The sequence below is a fragment of the Melospiza melodia genome, chromosome 3 (genome assembly GCF_035770615.1).
Source record: "Melospiza melodia melodia isolate bMelMel2 chromosome 3, bMelMel2.pri, whole genome shotgun sequence".
Lineage (NCBI taxonomy): Eukaryota > Metazoa > Chordata > Aves > Passeriformes > Passerellidae > Melospiza > Melospiza melodia.
Genome location: NC_086196.1, coordinates 135,137,780 through 135,160,412, shown reverse-complemented (window position 1 = coordinate 135,160,412; position 22,633 = coordinate 135,137,780).

The window sequence follows — 22,633 nt, the reverse complement described above, 5'->3', positions numbered from 1 at the left end:
ATTTAAGCTCAGATATCACCTTTCTGAGCTAAACAATACAGTGTTCTGCAGCAGTCAGGTAAGGGGTAAGGCCTGGGTAAAACTCATCAAATCAGTTCCTTTGGATTCAGAGAGAGCATCCTTTTCTATGACTGCCAGATCATTCTCCTTTCAATCTCTGGAAGACAAACATTTCCAGCAGCTACCCAGAAGTATTTCTGCATTCCTGTATATCACCTATATGAATGATATAAGGAGCATAAAGAATGCCATTCACTACACAATGCCTCAGAAGACAGATCTTTGACTCTTATAATCTAATATAAATAGAAATATTTATTTATCAAACTTAATATAAATATTTATTTATTTATTTATTTATTTATTTATTTATTTATTTATTTATTTATTTATGGAACCTGTCCCTCTGCTCTAGGGTGTTTTATACTTTCTAGCCATCTCAGCCTAATTTAATTTTTGGGGGTGTCTGAATATCACCCTGCCCTTGACATAAAGAGCACTTTTTGTGTCAGCCTTTGTGCCTTGTTGTGCCTTTTTTCCCTCTCAAAAGCAGAGAATGGTTTCTTGTATTCAAAGCATAAATGCAGCAGCCCCTGAGACTGCTTGGATGAGGACTAGATAAGAGAGTTACATTAGGGCAGAAATTCGGGTCACATCATATCAAACTGAAAGCATGAGGCCAAAGATAGGCTTGGCTAATAATATTTATACACAATCATTTAAAATGTAAAAACTTCTGCCATGTAAGAAACCTCCTTTCAGTCTCAAGACTGTGCAGGTATTTTCAATAGGTCTGTGACACTGTTTTCTAAAATGCAAAACATTTGCATCTTCTTTGCATTATTTATTGTTATCCTGCAGGCTGGATTGTCACACTAAGCATGATTTATGTCACTGAATTTTATCAGCTTCTGCTAGATGATATTTTCAAGTGGTGCCCCCGGACCTTAGGAGGAGAAATGTCAGTACAAGTCTTTTACACCTGTTACACAGCAGAGGTGGGTGCTGCTTGTTGTCAGTGGTGCAGAAAGATGTCTCTCCTTCAGTCCTGTGACCTTACCACATCCACAACAGACAGACTCTTCAATGCTTTCAAAGACTTTAGAAACGTGTCATAGAACATTTTATAAGCTTGTGCTTGACTGACCAAAGGGAGAATTTTGCAGGCCAGTGTAATGTGTAGCACAGGAGGCACTGCCTGTGATTAGAGGACAGGGAATGATTGGGGTGAGAGCTGAAAAAGGTTTTGGGGTATACATGGAAAATCACTCCTTGAATCTTCTATTGACTTTCTGTTGCACCTTGGAAAAGTCACCCACCAAATTATTGCTCTCCTCCTCATGTTTTGCATGTGTGGTGGATCTGTTTCTTTTATTTGTATGTCTTACCTATTTGCAATGCTGGCTCTTCAGGGTGAACACTGAGTCTTGCCAAGTGACTGCACATTGCTTGAGGGAATGGGAGCCTTGCTTTGAGCTTAAGGTCACACTCAAAACACAAAAAGTATAAGTTTTTCATCTTTTATTGGAAAAAATGCAAAATACAGGATGAAACTTTAATCATACCTGCCTAAAGACGTGCTCCACTTTCACTTTTTCTGAGAGACTTGATGTGCCACAGCCTGCCTGTTAGGTCCATGTAAAGACCATGAAAATGACACTGTGAATGGCCATTCCATGGCTTGAAAAGGTGGAAGGTGAAATAAGAAGACCCTGAAAAGGTGAATAAGAGTTGAAACTTTACACTTTGTTGGCTCATCAGCACTGCTAAATGAAATTCTGCCCAGTAGGTGTGCTTATTTAAACTGAATGTGAAGGGGGAAGGGGGCAATATCAGGTTTGCCCACGAGGAGCTGTGGGATGGCACACCAGGCTGAGAAGGATGAGGTGTTAGAGAGAGCTCTCATGTTGTTACTCTGGGATGTACTGGCTACACTGCAGCACAAAAATCGTACAGATCTGAGCCAGGTAACAGGAGCCAACAGGGAAACACCAGGAAAATACCTCAAAGGAATGAGGGGGTGTTCCTCTAGGGAGGTGACAAAGCTGACAGAGCAGCTGAAGGAACAAGAACTCAGTTTTATTTCTCACAGCCACCAGGAGAGCAAATGCTCTGAGGAGAAATGGGAGGAACAAGTGTTTAAATGCCACATGGGCTGTGGAGTTGCAATTTTTTCCATAAGTGGATCATCTAGGACATTTCTCTTAAATAACAGCACTCTAACCTGGGGTGCCAGATATACCATTGGTGTAAATCAGCACAACTCTCAAAGGACATGTGTTGATTTTACACCCACTGGACATGTGGCTCAGCCAGTCTGTGATTTTTAGCACTTAGTTTTCTTCATGAACAGAAAATAAAATTATCATTTGCCAGTGATAAGGATATCTTTAATCAGGAACTAGGACCTACTGTACTGCTAAGTGCCAAAAAGACAGTCCTTAATTTAGAAACATCTTGGTGTAGCATAGAAGGACTCCATGAATGCAGGAAACTGATGGAATAAAACAAAGCGATAATGAAAGAATGCTGAAGTGTTCAATTTTATGTGGACATGACTTATTTAGGGACTTAACACTGAATTAAGAGAATTATTTTGTTTTCCTAAATGTATATTCAATATTTTGTGGAGTCAAATTCTGGTCTCAGTTCTGCCAGTAAAAATAAAAAGCAGGTCAATGGAGTGATGTTATCACAAAGCTGAGATGTGCATCCAGACAATTATTCTTGAATAGATGTAGAATAGGAGAGTTATTAGTTTGATATCTCAGTCTTAAATTATTTCTAAGAATGTCCTGTGGAAGAAAAATTAATTTGAAAAGGTGTTATAAAGAAAAATCCATTTACATCTTTTGTGCAGAAAGAACCTGTTGAATGACATTTAAAAGAGGATTAAAGTTGATTTCTTACAAGCAGTAGAATAATCAGGTTTCTAAGCTAAAGTGGAATTAAGGTCCTTCAATTCATCTGCAAAGCTGACTGAAGTTGAATCATCGTTCGGTAATTTACATGTCATTTACAGGGGCATTCATTGTGCTTTTAGTACTGTAAATATGATCTGAACAGCTTTTGATCTTTTGCAGCATTTGCAGGAACATATTATTGTTTCTGAGAAAAAAAGGAAGACTTTTATAAAAAAAAAATCCTCGACGCTTTTTTTACAATGTCAAAACAAATGTGTCAACCAAATGGTAATATCTGCGCTAGTTTCATTTATCTGCACACGGCAGTTGTGAGGTTTAATGATTGTTTGTCACAAAAATACATTTTAAGAGGAGCAAGCAGATTGCTGAGTAGCAAACATGTTTTATGGAATATGTAACATTGTAAACACATTTTTGTTTCAATAGGGTTTACAGAGGTTTGCAAAATGAATGTGTACATATAAAATGAGAAGTAGACAAAGCTTGTGTTTTCCTACCTAAGAATTTTGCTTTCATTTGGTTTTGACAGGAAGATTCATTTGCTACCATTAAAATTCATACCTTCATACTTTTTTATACTCTTTTCTCACCTTTTGAACTGGGACTTATTCTTCTGACATGTATTTGACCACAGGTCCCACAGCAAGAGAACCCTCCCACATTTCCCACAACTGCCAACCTTGTTTATCTTGTCAATTGTCTCTTGAAGGATCAGATCTTTAGCTGTGCCAAAGCCCAGGGAAGTCAATGAAAAGATTCCCAAAGGCTTTGAATCAGTATCTGGCAGCAAAGCACCACTGACTTAAATGGAATTACACCAATTTACTCCAGCTGAGGATTTGAGCTGGTGTTTAATACTGCACTCATCACGATTCTGACTGGGACACTTCCTGAACATTTCTTGGATGCACAGAGAGATGTTCTGAAACCAGAATTTTGGTTGGGGGTAGGGTAGAAGAAAGTGGTTATAATTTAGAAAGATAACAGTTCAGTGAAATATTTTATTGAATAAATTATTGGGAAATTTTGGACATGCTTGCGGGATGATGATGTAGAAAAAATCTCTATATGAACAACGTTGTTGTGGATTACAGAGGAAACAGTAATCATATTTTTCATATGTTATTGACAACTGACATTCTGAAAACAGCCAAATTAATATCTAGACACCTCTCTAAATTGTAACTTTTTTGTCCATTAAATTATTTGATTCCTCTTGCTGACCAAGGTTGATATGGTAGCTACAAAAAAAGACAGGAGTTGGTTGTCAATCAGATAACATGGATAGCTTTACTAATAGGATTATTATGATTCATAATCTCACAACACAAAAGCCAATTAAAATAATGGAATTCAATATTAAATATCTTTAAATTGTTATCTAGGATCCTGTCAATGGAAATGGACTGAAGCCTTTTGACTCTGCTCACTCAGGCATCAGTTTTAAGTCCTGTTGAATCACCTTGCAGACTTTCTGAATATATTTATTGATGGTTGAGAGTCAAATGAGAATATTGCATCAATTCCTTTATTTAGGGAGCTGAAATTGGGCAGGTTGATTCCCAAAAATACTGATTTCATTTGCTACTAAAAGATGATCACATTTATGGCCTTAGGAGTGATGCTGCCCTCATATTGGCAGTTTCCTTTACCTTAAGAGTAGGATTGGTCAGCTGGATTTGAGTTTTAAGCCTACAAAGACCTGAGGTAATCATTCAGTCTAACTAAGATCATAAATAAAGCAAAATATATTATTAGAATAAACAATATCTCCATTATATGAAGACAAAAAAGTTTAAAGTTTTGGACTGATCTAAAAGACATAGAGGTCAAAATCTCCTTAACATTTTTAGGTTCAAAAGATTGTGAAATACTATTAGCTTTGAAACCAAGATCTCATTCTTGCCTTTAAATACCCTTGCTCCAGATTAATGCATCACAGCACATCTGAAATTTGTGTCAATGTGCACTGATGTTCACACTCATATCTGACATATAAATGCCTAGGACAGGTCTAAGTAGTTCAATATCTTTCTCCACTTCATGCTGTCTACCATTCCCTTCCATCTGCCTGAATATTTGCAAGATTTATTATCAGTTTAAATACATTAACTATCAGGTTTAGATGTGTAAAGCTCCTCAGTTTCCTAAATGACGTCTTACATCTCTTCTCAGAAATTTATCTTTTTGATATTTTTGTTGTGTGTTTTCTGGAAAAAAACCCAACCAACCAACCAACCAACCAACCAACCAACCAACCAACCAACCAACCAACCAACCAACCAAAACCACCCTCAGAAAAACTTATATTTGAGTTCATTATCTTATAGGTGCTTTTTCCCGGTGTCTGTGTGTCTCGAACCTGTGTACTCTGGTTTCATGTCCTCCATCAATTTACAGGTGAAATCCAGCATGAATAGGATGGCTGTGATATCACTTTTATGATATTCATAGTAGATACTAAGCACTCTCTCACCTCTCTGTTATGGTGTATGCACAACATCATCTTTTCCCATCCAGCCACTCATACTTCAGGCAGGAATTCTACAATGTTCAGTTTGAGTTCCCTCACATGGGTAACCCAGAGCTGAGCAACCTTTCCTTCCTTCCACAAACCTGTCAAAAGCAGCACGGATTTATTTCAGGAATGCCCTGGTTGACCTGTTCTGTTACTGTCACTTATTTCACATTCAAAACTTCTTCTCCTTGTCTTCTCTCATCTCTTACCTCTTTGTCCTCTCAGATCTTATTTTTGGAAGGCAACAGTCTCATTGCATTGCTTGCTCTTTACTGAATGAGCTTTTTTTTTCTGTTATCAGCTTCTAGTAGTCCTGTCTCACCAGCTTGGAACCACCCTGCAGATGCCCACATGCACTGGGTACACCTCTAAGTCATGCTGTGTTATAATAAAGGAAGGAGTTTTCCCTTCCCCAGGAGCTGAAGGAATAGGAAAGGACAAGTGCTTGCAGAGAAGCAGAGGCTGTGAGACAGGAACATCCTCAGCTACCATCAGGTGTCCTGTGTAGCTGGGGTCTGACAGGAGAGCAGAGTGTAGGATGTCTCCAGGCACAGACAACCCATGTACCTGACATCTGGATGTCAGGCAAGAACAAGTGGAGCAGCCAGGTGGATTTAATCTGTTGGAGTTAAGAAATGTAACCAGACGTGGGCACTGTTGTGTTTTCTCCCATTGCTTTAGGTAAGAAAGAAAACTACCCTCCTCTCCCTCTGCGCCCCTTTTCCTGCTCTCTTGGACTGGACACACACATCTGACCTAGGACCTTCTCCATTGCATAGCTGAAGCTTCAAATTCAAATGAAGAGATAGGTGGGGGTCATCTTTGGAGATGTGGGGAAACTTGAGTTTATGTGTTTGTTTGTTTGTTTGGGTTTTTTTTGTGCATATGTGTGTGTGTGCATATAAGTGTGTAAAATGCTCTGAAAACCAGACAAATATCTTATTTCCCATGCTGGGGTCACATCCCACTTCCCATTTAGGAAGATATTCCCACCCAAACAATTCTGTCATTCTGTGATATTGATGCTTCTGAGAGAAAAGTTGCCACACATAATAAGGAAAATGTTTAATTTATGGTCCCCTTTTTTTTTGTTTCTCCAATTTCTCTACCATGTTGGAGGAGCTGGAATTTTAGTGAAAATAAATCATCAGAGGATTTAGATATCTGGTGGTTCATCTCAAGCCCATGGGCAGCTCATCTGTAACTTTTGGTTGCCCCAAGAAAAACTTACACTGCTCATCTGTTTCAATGAATATTGATATGCAATTCATATCCCTTCAGCATTTCTTCAGATCCTCAGCCCTCAAGCAAATCCCCCAAAGGAAATGATTTGTTTGGTCAGATTCCCACAGGCTTGATCTTTAGTGATGCTTGACAACTTTTGTGCCAAAAAGCCGAATGTTTTTTGGTTTTTTATCTGTCAACTGTGTTTAGCTGTAAGTGACAGACAGAAATTGTCTCGGACACCATCAGGGCCACTCTTGGCTATGTTTCCTTGGCTGAATTCTTTTCAGCAATTTACTAGAAGGTGTTTTTAATAGTTAAAGGAACTGGAAATATCTCTGCCTGGCTTGTTCCATGCAATCGTTGAGCTTTGCACCAGTTTTTTCACCACGAATGGCTCTTTTCTACTTCTCGCACAGTCTGAGCATCTGTTTAGGCTTGGATGAGTTGGCCCCTGAAGATTCCTGCCTCAGCAACAACTTTAGAGACATCCCATGTGCTTGCCTAGATGAAGCAAAGCATCCAACTTTCAAACAGTTCTGTTTAGAGAGGGTGAATCTCATCCTAAGTTGGAAATGTTATATTTTGGAAGCTGCAAATACAAAACTTTCCCCCACTTCGTCTGCTCCTAATTGTTCTTTTCACTGCTTGCTGGTGCTTCATGTTCCTCCTTGTTGCAGATGACTGCCAACTGATTTTCATTTACCAAACAAATGGATTATGGCACCATTTCAATGGACTGATTTAATATTCTATTTCAAGAGAAATTCTCCTCGAGATTTTGGCTTTGATTCATTGACGTGGGGAAATTGCCTTGTTGATAAATAAGTTTTTTACAAAGCATCTAAAGACCTTCAGAAAGAGTTGCCTGAACTGATTGTTTCTCTCATTTCTGATATTACTCAGTCCATTAAAGCACTCAGGGGTGGCTTTTCAGTTTTATAGTAGCCCAGGCTCTCTTTTCCCCTGCTCTGGGTTTGCAGAACATACACAGCTGAACAATTGCACTACCAATAAAACAACAGATGCTGTGGTTAAATGGAAGAACCTGGATTTAAGAAGCCAGGGTTCAATTTTATTTTTGGAATGGACATTTCCATCCTTAGTGTCTCTATATTTTAAAAATTAAAAATTTTAAACCCCTGGGTCCTTTGATTTCATAAAGAGTTGTCTCAGTTCAGTCCAACTCATGGAGATCATCAGTAAGGACACAGGTCCATCATTCTTGCTGTTATCCTTGGACACCCATCCTAGGAGTGTAAAACTAGGAAAATTTTTCTTGAAATACCTTTTACTTTGTCTGCAGAATGTGGTGCAATCACTTGGTAATTCTGGTCTTTTTTTTTTTGTCTATTCTAATAAATGGAAAATCTTCACCTCTTGAAATCAGAGAAAAAAACTTGCTTGGAATAAAATTTTGAACTTTAGGATGTAGAAAATGGAAAAGACCAAAAATATTGTGCTTAGGTGTCAGTCATACCATGGTGGCCTCCAGGTTTATATGTCTCTTAGCAGATGAGACCTCTTTCTCATTTTTGTTGGAACTATAATTTAAGAATCATGCAGATTGTTTCGGTTTTCACCATCAAGGGCTGTGAAAACAATTTTTTTCCTTTTTGGAAGTTGTGATCATAGAATGCAGACCCAAAAAAATGTATTTACAGGAATATAAATAGAAATGTAAATACATAGGTTGAATAATTCCAAATCCTATGATTGCCAATTTCTTAAAATATAAAATTAAAACACCCCTCTTTCTAAATTATTTTGAAGCTTAGCAACTACCTAGATCAGAATTGAAAGATTTAATTCTATGTTCAATTCACTGCTAAGCATTTTTTTTTTTGTTGTAAGACCTTCTGTATAAGGAAAAACTTCTGAGAATAAGAGCAGGTTTCACGTTTTGGAAACATATGAGGGACACCTCTTTTCCCTCATGAGTCTTGTCTTGTAATTGTGATTTTCTTGGCTGCAATTCCCAAGTGGAAAAAAAATAATGCACACATATATATGCACATATAACCTCACACTACACTCTCGGCCAGCTAAATGGGAAAGACTGATTTTATATAACTTTTTACATGGCATTCCAAGTAGCACAAGATGCTGTTCTCTGAAGACTAAAGGCAATTTGTAACTATCTTCATCCCTTACTTTGGTAAGTCCCCAGTTTCATCTATTTTATGTTAACTCAAAGGAAGTTTATGTTACAAAAAACACAGAACAATCTCCTGGGTCACAGCATAAACCGTGAAAACTGCAGCAGATCTGTTCTTTTTCCTTCCCACTGTCATGGCAGGCTGCAGGCACAAGCAGAGCAAACAGATTCCTAAGGGAGCTGATGCCAAACCTGTCTCACTTTCTACTTTGCCTGTGATTGTGACCAGGAATTGAGTGAACCCAGCCCTAATGACAATAAAACATTTATAAACAGGCCACAATTCCATGCCAAAATTCAAAATAAATTCTCATGGTTAATTACTCTGTTAAACTATTGGCCACATTTTAGTGGCAGCAATTAATCAAAGTCCTCAATCTTCAGTGCTATTCACCAGATAAGATGACAATTAAAGTCTTCTGGACTTGAAAAATGACATTATCAAAGTTAATATCATATTTATGTACTTGACAGTGTCAGGACCTAAGCTGTAATGGGAACAAAATGGTTTGCAGAGGTGTAGTTGGATGAAGAATTTGGCTTTGGGTTGCCATTCTCAAAAGGAAGAATTTTTTTTTACAGCAATTTACTTTCTTCAATCAGAATTAGGCTAGATTAATTCCTGAATATAGAGAAGATCAAAGATAAAAACTATTTTTCCATGACAAAGATTCAGAGTTATGAAATTTTAAGTGGTGCAAGACCAACCACATCAATGGAAACAGGAGAGAAAATGTGCAGCACCAACCAAATGTGTGCAATGATTAATCACAAAACACTGCCTTCAAACTGAACTACAGCAGTGCAGTACTGGGTGAATTTTACCCTCAGAACCCTGCTTTGCACAGGGTACTGTGAGGCTTAATTAATGAGCCTTTGTATTGTTGTTGGAGATCCTTAGATAAAAGCTGTGGATACACAAGTGGAAAAAACAAACAAATTAACAGAAAGCGAACAGGAAAATAAAAAAATCTCTGCATGAGCTTGCCAAAATTAAGATGCCATTATTTCAGCTGTGATTAAAGGATACAAGCTTTAAGAAATTGAAACAGTGAGTTTCCTCTGTGGCAGAACACTGTGGGTTTGTGACATAAAATAGGGTTGTTGAGTTGATTAACAACGGTGTCCTTTAAAAAAAAAAAAAGCAGCAGCTTCCTATTCACATTCAGTTTAAATAATTAAAATGGTATTTACAAATGCTGCTAAGATCTTTTGTTATTTCGTTTGGCATGTGTTGCTCTTTTTTTTTTTCTTTTTTTTTTTTTTTTTTTTTTTTCCAGGGCTAATAAGTAAATTGCAAACATACATTATTCTTCACCATTCTCCACTCACTTTCCTCCCACTGGCAACCAATCTACCAGAATTTTCTTCCATTCCCATTAATTGGTCCTTAGAGATTCTCCCTCGCATACCTTTGCAGTGACAGTCAGGGAACATTTCTTAGTAATACTGAGTCAGAAGCCCTGTGATAGCTCACAAGTCACATATTGAACTGGAGCTGTACTACTCCCTTCCATTATGTTTAATGCATGAGGCTTCTGAAATGGCATGGCTCAGGTGATGGATCATACTTTTCCTTCCAGAGTATCATGACTTTCTCTGGTTTTTTCTTTAAGATTTATTATTATTATTATTATTATTATTATTATTCTTAATGCAGAGATTGCCTGGCAGTCCATATCAAGCACAGTGGCATGGCAAGGAGGATAACCTCATGTTTATCGAGGCTGCAAAATTCCAGTGTCTGAAGTTCTAAGGGGAGAATATAATAAATAAATAAATAATATAGTCCTGTCTTCCAGAAACTCCTATTTTTAACATCTTTGAAAATTTTGGGCTGGGAAGTTTCAGTACATTATGGAATCCACAGGGTCTTGCAAAGTTTAAGCAATCCATGACATTTTTTATTTTAAATGCATGTTGCTCAGCAGTGCTGCAAGGTCCCAGGTGAAATCAGGTGTCTGCTGTGCAGAGACATCCAAAATAAAAAAATCTGCACTACCCCAAAGACTTCACAATCAAAAATTATGAGAGAAGCAATTATTCTCACTTGTCAGAAGAGGAATTAATACGCAGAATGATGAAGTGCTATTTGGAGACAACCTTCTATATAAGTCCAATTTATTTGTTTGGTGGGTTTAGTAAAGTAGGTACTGAAACAGTGGGGTGGTTCACGCTGGTGCAAGATTCCTGCAGCTGCTAACAAAACACAGACCTTGGAAACCAGGGGTGAAATTTATTATCTGTAACTGTAGGAATGGGCATAATTTTACCTGCACTGCTGCACTGAATCCATGATAGGTCTTTACCCACTTAATTTTCAGCTGCCAGTCCAGAAAGGTGAATATCCAATTAATTTGCGTTATATCTCCTAGCTCCAGACAGATGTCTTACACCCTGTAAGGCAGCTCAAAAGTCACTTTGTGCTTTGCAATGGATTTTTAGATCTAAACTAGAGGAAATTGCATTAACTATATAACTATGGAGAGAGCCAATAGAGAAAGCTGAACACCCCCAGTAGATGATTTGGCCCTTCCAAACAGAAGTATCTGGAAAAGATGGGATGGTTCAGATTCTGGGGGTGCTTAGGTCTTTCCACTAAGAGCAGAGGAAGGCTAGAAGCTTGTGTTATACAGGATACACATCACTGGGGTACCTAAATTCATCTGACACCCTCCTCACATGATGGATAAAGCCCAAGCAGGTAAAGCTCCTTTGCATATCTCCCTCTCCTTCTCCTACACTCAACACTGGAGCCATGGAAGGACCTGAAGTTCTTGTCTGAAAATATAAAACCACAGTGAGACTCTATACTAGAGCAAAGCATTCTACAGAGCAAGAAAAAAAAAATCTTATGATACACTTGAGTACAAATCCTTTGATTGGAGGGGCTATAATCAACTTTATATTATACAGATGTTTTCACAGTGAATTTTTTACCTTGCCAAATAAATTTTTATCTTGCCTTTATGTAAATAATAATAATATTTTTGAAACCAATAAGTTATGATACAGTGATGGAAAATACTCATATTTCATCAGAATGTCTTTTTCTAAAAGTATTATCAAGGACCACAGCTATTGCAAAAACAACCCAAATGTGTGTTTATTGTTATGTATGGGAAAACTAAAGCACAGATATGCTCCCATATTATTTTCTGTGTTCTTTCTCAAGATGGATGACTTTTAGCAATTATTTTAGCTTTCTTTCTACCTAAAAGGAGTGCCTGGGAATAAGGTGGTGGCAATTTTGTTGGCAGCAATTGTTTTGCCAAGTTTCCTTATGGATGGTGCTCAGCTCTGGATTAGGAATTCACAGAGCACTGTCTGTGTTTGGCTTCTCAAGGTAGTGAGGAAATTTCAGTGTAGTGATGTATGACCTTTTTCATCTTAATTCCTACAGGTCTTCAAGCTATGAGGCTGTCACTGAGAAAATATCCTGAGTGTGAGAAGTCTGTGTGTTTACTTTCTATATATACAAGAACAAAGGCATGTACTTGTTTTTTGTTTTTTTTTTTTTTTTCTTTTTCTCCCCCCTTTTCTCATGCCCTTGAAACTGATTTATTTGGCCTATCTAGGCTTTATTTAGCACCTATTCCAACATATTAGACAAAGCCAGGGTTTGATTCTAAACACTGGAACTTGGTCATCTGTGCTTTTTAATTGCTAATGAATCATTTTGGTCTGATCCAGCTAGCAGCTTCCAAAATAATTCCTAGGCATGGTCAAGTGTCAGCATGGGTCATTCTGAACAGATAGTTTAAGTGTAGCCACTGTGTCTTAAGAGGATGTGTTGTCTCAAAATCAGAGAATAAAGAAAGGATCATTTGAAATCCAAATCAAATAAAAATACCATACTTCCCCTTTTTATAGGCACATATCCAGAGATTATAAAATGATGACCCATGCTCAGAGTTTTAAGAGGAAAAGAGCAATTTCTCTGATGATATTCCATAGAAAAATATGCAGGATTGACACAAATGTATACCGAAGTTGGTCTCCTAATGACAAACATCTCAGTTGAAGCCCAGGTGCTTGGGTAAAATCATTCCAATGCATAAGAATATAAACAATTATCAAAAGGGTCAGTGATCCACACAGGCCTTTCTGACTGGAATTGCCAAAACATTCCCATTTCTGTAGCCAAAAGCATCAGCCAGCATCAGGATTAGTTACCTTGTCTCCCCCAATTTCACCATGGGTGGTTATGTGACAGATGGGTCAATTTGCCTTTGGTGTGAAACGGGAGACGTGATTTATTTTTTATCATAATTTTATGGTGAAAACCATAATCATTGTTACTGCTCTTCATGAATCCCACTGTTAAGAATGTCAGCCTTGTTTAGAAAAAATATTTGTGCTGAAGTAACAGTTTTCTTCTTTCCCTCACGTCTTTGTGCCTCCTGTAACAAAAAATTGGTCGTTATTTTTGAGGCTAAGACATGATTCTTACAGCTTGTATAAATCAGGTCTGTCTAAATTCAAACAATTTATGCTTTTTTTTTCACCCATTTGACATGGAATCACAGAAATCACAGAAAATCCAATATTGTCTTTACAGCTGTTCAGGTTCTCATGTGAGTTTGGGTGGGGTTGTGAAGATGCCCAGTTACCACCAGTCAGCAAATCTGTGACAAGATTCTGCCTTAGAAACTGAATATAAAAAACAAAAGATGGGATAGGATGAGAAGGGAAAAGACCTCTAAGGTCATCAAGTCCAACCTGTGACCTATCACCACCTTGCCAATGAGATCATGGCACCAAGTGCCATGTCCAGTCCTTGAACACTTATAGGGATGGTGACTCCCCCACCTGCCTGGGAAATCCATCTCAAGGTTTGACAACCCTTTCAATAAAGAATTTCTTCCTGAAATATACAAAACAGTAGAAACTAACCCTCCTTGACATTAAACCTGTGCATGCAGCAATTTTCTATTTGAGACCACAATTTTGAGATGGAAGATCCGGATGCTCAAATTGGGAGCTCAAGGCTAAGTCATTAATTGAATGACATCAACCAATGTGAGCCTTACTTCACATAGCACTCCAAACCCAAATCCACCAGGCAATCATGTAAATATGTCATGAGTCCACATGGGAAAAATTCCTATCTTTCTGCTCTCATGTTGTAGACAAACCAGAACTTCTCTCTCCAACTGGAGAATGAAATCCTCTACATCACGTACTCTACTAAGTACCTGATGATAATTAGGTGTTAAAAATTTATACGAATTAAATGAAAGGAAGGGAAAATTCACAGAGAAACCCATAATTTCTTAATGTGTGGGTAACATGACTCAAGGATTTTATTTGCCATGAATTGCTAAAAGATATATTTAAAGGGAGTGCTAATCAAAGGGAACATCGTCTATCTTCTAACTTCTAAGTTTTATCTTGTGTCTATCTTCTTCTATCTTCTATCTTATCTTCTATCTTCTATACCTTCTATCTTCTATATCTTCTACCTTCTATCCTCTATTCTCACCAATGAACCTGCATTGGGAGCAGTTTTTAGGTACAAGATGATGATGGAGATGCTTGGTCAGTCTCTATAAAAATTTCTCTTTCCTCCTGATCTGAGCCTAATGGTTCCTGTTGATGTATCTCACTCAGTCTCCAAAGCTGAATGATATGTGACAACACCATGAAGTATATAAATCATATTATACTTTTTTAGACAGTGTTTGGAGTTATGAACCTTGTAAATATTTGAATTAGACCAATGCAGAACATGTTAGTGTAATGTGGTCTCTACTTGCTGGTGGCCGTTGTGGAAAAAAATCATTGCACTGCAAAAATGACATGCATTTAGACCTGCTGTCTGTATGACAGTTAATGCCAATCTTGCTTTATTTTGTAGTATGTGTCATCTGTGGGCTGAATCATGGATTTTTGGGGCAGGGGTTAGGAATCAGTGAATTATTGGTTTTTCAGTTTTTTTTTCACTGTCTCTGAGTCAAAATATGACTCAAATGGTTCAAAATTATTGGAAATGCATTCCAGATAGAGTTAATCTAATATAATGTTGATGTCTGAAATGTAAAACTCTATTTCTGAGCTACACACCCTGGACTCCTTTTGTGGTCAATGGAGAGGAATGAGAATCTTGAGGCTGTTACTGATGTCATCAAAATCAAAAGGTTCAAGTAGGTCAAATGAATCAAGCCTGAATGTGTCTGTTTACTTCAAGGGCAGATGTAGATGTCTTCACTAGAGAAGTCTAAAGTAACCCCCAAGTGCTATTCCACCCTTCTGCAGTTCAGAAGTACAAGCCATGCTTGTCTAACTCACAGTCAGATTTTTCTGTCCGAGTTCCACTAAGATCATAAGAACATCAGAGAGACCTGAGTGAACCTCACCATCTCTCTCAGCACATTGTCTCCCATAGCTGGCAAAAGGCAGACGCCCAGAGAAGACCCATAAAACCAGGGTAATATATTATATTTTCTTCAGGTTCCTTCCCAGCCTCTAAACCATCTGTAGCTTCTGAACACCCTAAGCCAGATGTATTTCCAATGTGTTCAGTGATCTATGAATGTGTCCCATTTTCCTGAAAACCAGCAACTAAACCAGGACTACATGACCTTCTAGAAGGATGCTTTAATTTCAGCGCATTGGAAAGGCATTTAGAGTCTTTGGAATGTGACACTGCCATGTTTTATCTTTTAAAAACTGGTTTTGCTTTCAGAATTCCTTTGCCATGATTGCAGTTGCTAAAGTGTTCCTCCATTTTCTTCTTGAAATTCTGGCATTTATTCACAGCTGAATGATAGAATCACAGAATGGTTTGTGCTGAAAGGGATCTTAAAGATCATTTTGTTCCACCTCCCTACCATGAGCAGGGACACCTTCCACTCTCCCAGGCTGCTCCATGCCCCATGTAACCTGGCCTTGGACACTTCCAGGGATCCAGGGGCAGCCACAGCTTCTCTGGGCACCCTGTGTTAGTGCCAACTGTATTTCAAAACTCAGTAAAGGCTGGAAAGTTAAAGAATAATGAGCAACTACGCCTGGAAATTTTTATGAGGATATTCCAAGGTAGAAGGGGAAGTAATAAACTAAGTAGGTGAAAGCTGAGTCACTCTGAGTGGGTGAAGGGCTGAGAACAAGATCTACCTAACCCCATTCCACACCTTTGCAACAGAGTTAGAGACAATGAATTGATTATGAAATTGTCTGGAGAATAATTTCTAAGAGACACATAAAAATAACTTGTGTAGAAGATACAGAAGGCACAGAAAGAGGGAGAGATATTTTTGCAAGTCAGGTGCGAAAAGACTGATGCTCATGAAGTAAAACCCACTTTTTTTTTGTAATGGGTTCAGTTATGAAGGGAAAAAATACAATGCAGTCAAGTCATGATCAAGAGGAAAGAGATCATATTAAAAAAGTAAAATGTTTGTGAAGGCCTTGTAAAGGTAAAATAAAAAAAAAATAGAATGAACAAATGAAGATGGTTATTGTTGTCTGGGTGATAATTGTGAGGCTTTCCCTTCTCTGTTTTTTTTACCCCTTTATTGGTCCTGTTAAGATCCCATTTCCCACATGTTCTCCAAGACTTCTATGACTTTGGGCCTCTTTTCCGTCCTTTCTTTGATCTAATTGAATTCTCTGCATCTTCTCTATCTCTGCTAATTTCCAAATCTCTTGCTGCACCTTTCAAACACCAGACCTGTCAGTCACAGCCTGACTACCACATTTCAGAGCCATGGGCAAAACCTAACCCAAAAAATTATTTGAAACCCCCATTTCATACCAATGTCTCTTGCACAGACTAGTTTGGAAAGCTTTGTTCCATCTGTTGTTCCTCTGTTATTTGCTATGTTTGAATTTCATTATCTGTGGTTAACATACAAAAGTATTGAAATCCCCCATGAAAGATTTTACTTAAGGATAATTAATGCCTTTAATAAATATTGACAATGATTTTGTGTATTTTCAAGAATCCCATAGAATATAATACAAAATTATATCCAAGTTACAGACAGTAACAGGATTTTTTTTCATCCATAAACCAAGAGAATAGTTTCTCTGTAAGAAATGTAAATTCTCTAGAATCCTACCAATTTTTGCAGCCTAATTTTAGTCTTTTTCAAATTGTTAGAGTTCTTTCACATAACATTAGACTAAGTGGCAGCAGATTTCCATTATTAATGACATACTGCGACAGTGAATAGCTACAAGCAATTATTGGGAGATTGACAATGGGCAATGAAAATAAATTAGCTAATTCAAGCTACACAACAAATACTTTCACATAACCAGCAGCATCTTCAAAACCAGGGTAGATGATCTGCAAACAGTTCAAAATTCTCCACAAATACTGTTTACAGCAGACAATGTGTTGACAATCAGACAAGACTGAGATTAAATAGGGTCTGGCCCTATTTGTTATTTTTGTTTGCCAAACATTCCTTTTATAAAATACACTATATTTGGGTTTATTTTGTTGTTCACACATCTCACATGAGTATCACTTTTTAATTAGCAACACTAATGAGGGCATATGACTCAAAAATCATATTAAAATCTTTGCTGTTTAAACAGCCCAGATTTACAAATATCTCAGCAAAACGACCATGTCATTTGATATCAAAACACCCTCATCACCTTCTCTAAACCCTCTTGTCCTGAAGGAGAATGTATTTCAGCATCATATGCATGAAATAACAAATAAAGCAATGTCTTTAGTAGGAAAAAAAAGCCTCCAAAATCCCAACTCTATGTCTATGGAAATACTTTTTATTCTCATTTCTATTAGGTGAACTAATGATACAGCAATTGAGCTGGATCTGTAATGGCTTACACTATTTCTACCTTACAGAACTTTCCTTACACAGATTTGGTGTGGTCTGTTCCCAGGATGGAAAAAATACTTCCAATACATAGGTATAGAGGAGCCCCTATACAGTATTTTGATTTTATTCTATCTTAGGTCACAAAAAAAGACATGAAACTTCCTCACCACTGCTGTTGAAGAACTGTATTTAATGAAAATCAAACCACTAACATAAATTTTTGACTTGTCACATATTTCTGGTCTCAGAAGTGCCAGTTGTGTAAGGAGAACAAAATCACTCCTACAGAAAACAAGGGATCATGTTGATCTTGCTGCTCTAGGTTGAGACCAGACATGCATTTGATATATGTAGCAGTGTCAAAATGGGGGGATTCATATTGCTGAAATGCTTAAATGGTTTTTAACTTTCAAAAGTAATGGTAGTGACCCCCCTTCAGAGAACAGAATATTGACGCTCTCTCTATATTATATATATATACATATACGCAATGCAATTTATTCACTGAAATAGTGGTTAAGCATTGAAACAGGCTCCCCATTGTTGGAGTCAACCTTCTCAGAAGTGTTAGAAAAATGGATAAACATGGCACTTTGTCATATGGTTTAGTGACCCTGATGGTATTGGGTTTTGATGGACTTAATGAACTTGAAGGTCTTTCCCAGCCTCAATGATTCCATGATTCTATATTGGTTGGACAGGGTAGCTGTTTTCTCTCCATCTCCAAACATTCCACTTCTTTGAAAAAGAATAAAGCAATTCATTCTGTTATGCCCTTTTTTTAAGAGATAAACTTGAGAGCCTTTGGCAAAAAATGAGTCAGGGCTGCAGAGTCCTTGGCCCTGACAATGCCATCTGTAGAGAGAGCAGGACATAAAAAGCACCAGGAATAAAGAGATGAACCCTGTAGTGTCCTGTAGAGCAGGACAAAAAAAGCACCAGGAATAAAGAGATAAAGCCACTTTCCTCAGTGGTGGGCTGAGGAAAGCATCTCAATGTTCTTCCAAACTTTGCCTACTCACTGTTAGGTTTATTTGGAGCTGAAGGAAACACTTCATAACACATGGCAGACACATGGCAGTCCCAGGGGTGCAGTGACGAGGACAGTGAAGAAGACACTGTCAGTGTTTTCTCTGTTTAGTACACGTATCTATGTACTCCAGTGTGTGTATATATATATATTAGCATATAAACTAGAGTGCATATATATATATAAGTATATATATATATATATATAATATAGATCTATAATGTATAGTGTAAATATAATATAATATAATATAATATAATATAATATAATATAATATAATATAATATAATATAATATAATATAATATAATATAATATAATATAATATAATATAATATAATATAATATAATATAATATAATATAATATAATATAATATATAATATATACAATACATTATACATAATATATTATATACTATATATTATTTATTTATTATTATTATTTAAAACATAAAATTGAATCCTTGAACACACCATTGCTGCTCTGCCACTTTGCTGACAGCTGTAATTTATCTGCCTGACTTAATGTGAAAGTCTCCAGAAATGCCTTTTTTAGAGCCTGTTATCAGACCTTGTTTTCCCCCATTTACCTCAGGGTAAAGAATTCCTGAATTGAGAATCTCTGAGAAAATCTTTCAAATGACGAGTTGTTGACCTTAGAAGTTCCTTGCCAGTGTTTTATTGAGGTGTGTGATGGTTCCACTTCATGGTTGGAAGCTCTGGGTAGGATTGGAATGGATGTTTGACAACACCTTGAGCCACCCTCACTGTCAGCATTAGTATAACCCAGGTGTTGGTATTTAGCATTCTTTTTGGAGCCATGAGCAATTTGCACAGAATCTTCAATGATCCAGGTTCCATTCCTCCCAGCACAACAGGAATTCTGTGTCTGAAATAAAAAGGAACTAAGACTGGAGGTCCAGTTTTTGGTGTGCAGAACAGAAACCATGACCACACTTCAGCAAAGAACTTCTGCTTAAACACATGAGTAATTCTTTCTGAAAGATCACTGCTCTGCTTTACTCCAACATGAGCTTAAATTACAAAACTAGGGCCAAAATGCATAATTATTTTTTCTCTGTGTAGACTTGTAATTATCTTTCTCTATCAGACAGATGATAGATGTGCTTTATATAATAATATTAGTAATAATGATGATAATAACAACAACAACAACAATAATAATACTACAATAGCAACAAAAATTTATAATGCTGTGAAAGCTCTTTGCTGTTTTTCTTTTAATGTGAAATGTATTAAAATCTTTTGCAGATGGACTACATAAATCCTAACTGCAGTATAATGCTTATTTCTGACATGAAAATTCAATGTTATCTTACATGCCAAATATACAATCATTTATTGTATAATTTATTTTCTTCTTACACACATTGTTACCATGTTGAAATCAGTTTCCAAGGCCGTCTTAAACTTCATTTTTCTTTTCAACAGGGAAGCAGATATTGGATGCAATAGCAATAATATAAACCTAAGCACAACACAAACTGATTATTTGCACACATTTTCCTAAGTCCTAATTGCTTTCAGTGTTCTCAAAAAACCATTAGATGGAGAAATTACAACTTTCTTCATACAGTAAAAGGCAATTACACCAACTTGGAAAAGACACCTTGGGAATCTTCATATCAAGCTTGATTTACCCTGATGTTCTGCAGACATGTGTACCAATCACAACAGTTTTGACTCAACTCCAACACAAAATAGAGTTCCCAGAAGTTCATTGGAGGTAAAGCTAAATTTTCACAGTGGTCCCTTCCGGCCTTTAATCTATTAATCATGGTCTTCTTAGATTAAAGCACCAAAATTGCCTACACACCCCGTCTTCTGAATTCCTCCCACTCATTTTTCTATAGCCTTTCTTGTTCTATATTTAAACTCCATGTCCCTTTCCAGCCCTAACATATGCACTGCATTCTTCCTGCCTTATCTGAATGTGCTTGGGATATTGGAGAGCCTAGACATACCAGAAGAATATTTCTGAAAAAAAAATGTGTCTAATTGTCACCTTCAGCACAAGAAATCATGTGCTTTTTACTGAATGAGCAAAGCCTGAAAAGCCAGTCCAGGTTTATTCAATAGAGTAATTCAAGTGGAGCCAGTGGGAAAAAGCCCATCTGGGATCAGAAGTCCCAAATAACTGGGAAAGCTGTTCCATGACTTCACTTGGAACAACCATGGCAGTAGTTACTATTGCTTCCAGAAGAAAAAATGTTACTTAAGAGATTCATTAACCCATGAATCCTGATACCTCCTTTTGCAGGAACAGCTATATGAGGAGTTAAAAAGCTGCTTTTGCTCCACTGCACTGGTCAGAGACAGACATCAGCTTTATGGTCATTAAAAACTGCACCAATGATAAATTGTATTTCTCTTCCAGAGAGGCAAAGAAGGAGGAAGATCTATAGGAGTTACTGGTTCAACTACACCACTCTGAGTTATCTGTCAATAGAGCCCGTGTCTGCTTTGCCTGTATCAAAAAAAAAATTTCCATGAACACATCAAAAACATGTGTGGACATTGTCTTATTAAAACCAAGGGAATTTGCTGCAAACTGTGGCTGGAACTTGCTTGCATTCACATTGAACACACCAGGTAGAAATATAGACCGGACAGGAATGCAATCCCAGGAACATTCTGTGCTGTCAAGATTCATCTCAGCCTTGGCATAACTCCTGCAAAGTGGCCAAAATGTTTGTCTGTGTCTGTTCTATTGAAGCCTTGCAGGATTTCATGCATCACATGGTATGAAATTAATTTGCCTACTGTGGCTTTGGAACAGTGTAGAAACCATGCTCTGACTGAATGTCTGACACTGGAACATGAAGAAAATCGCCTAAAATTATTTTTCTCCCAAACATAAATTCCAAATGGAACAAGAAAATATATTAGCAAAAACAACAGTCCAGGGCAAGATTTTAAAAGACTTGGGGAAATGAATGATGTCCGAAATACCTTGTTATTAAATAATTTTGAAAAATATAGAAATATATCCTTCCTTCCTTCCTTCCTTCCTTCCTTCCTTCCTTCCTTCCTTCCTTCCTTCCTTCCTTCCTTCCTTCCTTCCTTCCTTCCTTCCTTCCTTCCGACAAGGCAGAGGGGAAAGAACCACAAAGTGTGGTCTTACAAATTTGGGATTATGTATGTATTGGCTTTATGTCTTTATATAGTATAATCAACTTTCATAAAGATTTCAAAAATCGTAAATCTTCAGTCACCAGTAACCTCACTTAACTCTGGGTCCTTAAAAGGTGGTTTTTAAGACTAAGCTAGACATCTACATTGCTTTTGCAAGCTGTGAGAAACCCATGGCCTCCAGAAATCCCTGTGACTACAGAGTGACTAGTGCCTTGGAATTCACTGTTCTCACTGAAATAGTTCCTCTGGTGACTCATTCAGCCCTGGGAGTGTTTAATGTGGAGTTAATTTCTCTATGCTTTGATCAGCCCTGCAAGTTGCAGTTTTGCTTGTGCTATGGAATTTTTTACTCAGAGCACACGTGTGCATTGGAGGATTACTCACAGGGCACAGGGGCTATGGGAAGTGGAGAAGAACTCCAACCTTTACAAACTCCCAGATTATTTAGAAAGTTGTTGGGGTTTTTCCCTAAATTTATTGACTTCATCCTTCAACAAAAATGTAGCTTAATGATATTTTATAACTATTGTACAAACTGTTGAGTAACTCAAAACAGGTTTATGCAGGCAGCTCTTATTCCCAAGCTTATTTGTGTATATATATATTTATATCTATATAATTTACATTATATTTTTCTGTTTATTCTTTCTATAGTTAGAGTGGACTACCTGCAGACTAAGAAAAACATGCTTCTAATGCATGTGAAAAGTAGTTTACATGCCTGGGATTTATTATCTAAAGAGATGCAAAATTATCATAACACTTTTTCTTTTTAATATTTCTAGTTTTGCAAGAATATTTTTAAGAAATGTTGAACATGAGGCC